The sequence below is a fragment of the Pinus tabuliformis genome, chromosome 9, assembly GCF_031772625.1.
Source record: "Pinus tabuliformis cultivar Carrire ecotype Pingquan chromosome 9, CPIR1, whole genome shotgun sequence".
NCBI classification, from domain to species: domain Eukaryota; kingdom Viridiplantae; phylum Streptophyta; class Pinopsida; order Pinales; family Pinaceae; genus Pinus; species Pinus tabuliformis.
Genome location: NC_142307.1, coordinates 1,143,696,859 through 1,143,699,279, shown reverse-complemented (window position 1 = coordinate 1,143,699,279; position 2,421 = coordinate 1,143,696,859).

Below are 2,421 nucleotides of genomic sequence, written 5' to 3'. Positions count from 1 at the left end.
TTATCTGTTTGCTGATCTATAAAACTAATTACAAGACTGTCATCATTTTCAAAAGAGGAAGAAGTTTCACCAACACTTTCGTGACCATGTGCACACTGCCGATTTGCTTTAGCTTGGTTTGTAGCATGACCTTTCAAAAGCTGATCTATTTCCTCTTCAGACAATGGAGATAAGACTTTCTGTTTCCCTTTGCTCAAACAAGTCTTGTCTTCTTGAAATAACATTTCAAAACATGAAAAATCTGAATGACAGTCCTGATCTTCTGAAACTTGGAAACATTGTTGATCATCTTCATATGACATGGCAATCAAACTATCCAAATTATGATTGAAAGAAGAGTTTTCACTTACTTGAACAAAGATCTCATCTTGCTGTTAATGAGCTGGCTGAATTACCTCCTCATGCAGGCTCTGTTCTGATGGCATAAGGACATTTGGATCAAGAACTTTGTCCATGATCTCAACAACAAAACTCTCCTTTTCAGGATTCGGCACAAGGTATGCTTGGTCATCATGATCTGAATTTTGATCTGAAATAGCTGAGTTGACTGCATTACATTCTAAACTTGAATCTTGGTTATCTTGCATGATGTCTTATTCTGTAGCCAGATCTGAAACAAGCTCTTCTCTTTCATCAATTACAGCCATATGGACATCTTCAACCTGCTGATCTTGACAAGTATCCTCTAAGATTTTTGTGTGCTGCTGAAACGGATTTTCATACAGAGCCTCCATGATCTCAACATCCATAAAATTATCATCTTCATAAAACTTCTCAAGGCTTTCAATAAAACTATAGGCATGCTTGCAACAGTCTTGAACTAAATTCAATGATGGATAAGAGTCCTTATATCTTTCAATGAACAAGGCATGAAAATCCTTTAAACAATAAATACAAGCAGGCAGCAAACTTTCATACCATGATTGGGCTTTACCTTCCAGAGTGGCCAAGAATATCTTCATTAAGCAATCTTCAGGAAAATCCACCTTCAACTTGCGAATATGCATATGAAATCTAACTAGATGTAAAGTAGCATCCTTCTTACCATCATCATTAAATATAGGCAGATTCCTTGACCAATCTACCTTGGGAATATTATTTGGAAAACCAGGGATGTGATCTCGGCTCAAGGGAGCATATCTTCTTTCAATCTGATCCATCTTGAAAAGCTCAAAGCTACTGATCTTCCTGCAGTGAAGTCACCATGAAGCATTGATCTCTGAAGTTTTCAGTGAAGGAGTCGCCAGTGAATGATTTCAGCCTTGTCAGTGTCTGATCGTTGTTCACCATCAACAATCAGATCTGAACTTGATACATGTACTGGGGTAAAGTGTCAATGAAGCGCTACGTTCACAAGCTCACGGAGATTGACTGAAGCAGCGTTTATCTACTAACGCTGATGTAAAACAAGAGCGTTTTCGAAGGCTACCTGGCGTAACTTCAGGCTCCGTCTAAGACTTATGAAATAACACGTCAATGAGCAAACGATTAATTTTTTCTCCCCAGTATGGTCGCCAGTATGTTAGCACTTGAAATTTCACCTCAGGCTGAGAAGGAAAATCTCAAAGCTACATCAAACCATTCAGCCTCGTAGCTAGCCCTACGGGGCAGGAGAAGGCTCTCTCCGGTCTATCTCGGTAAATTTTCAATGGGATGAGATGACCAATCAAAGGTAACACTGATATTAGGCTAGTAAACTGATTAAAAGGTTGATTTGGGGGTTTTTGGGGTTTTTGGTGGCAATTTGAGGATCTGCAATTTAGGGTGCGGGGATTCGACACAGTTTCTGCAGGGGGGTCTTTGGGGCAAAGTAGGAGCTTGTGTTGATGCCTTTAGCTGAGATGGATGATCAAGGAAGAAAAAAGAGAAGCTAAAGAGGGCAAACAATGACTTTGAATCCTCTCTAGACAGTGGAAAACATAAACATTAAACAAATTTGAAAGCTGAGCATGGCAAGCATGAATTCAAACTTTATCACTTCATTTGTTTAATAAGCTACAGTAAAGAAAGAGATGGAACACATCAACACACTTACAATTACAATAAGAAAACACACCATCAACACAAGAGTCCACAAGAATCCCAATGATGTCTGCAAAACCCTGGTCTTCCTTTTCCTCAAATTGCAGAGATACAAGTAAAATATACAATAGGAGCTTCTCCCTCAAGAGTCCAACCATGAAAATGAGAAAGAGAAGGCATAATATAGATGATCTAACTCCTTTCCCCACCTCTAGGGGTCGTGCTCAGCTTCCTAGGAGCTGTTTCAACTAATTCTAAACTGAGCACTAGATAATAGGCAGTCAAAACAACTTGCCTCTAAAACTTAGGAAACCTATCCATGCATTAAATATTTACCATTTACATCAAAGAATCTTCTAGAAGTGATGAAGGAGAGTAAAAATATCTAATTTCCATGAA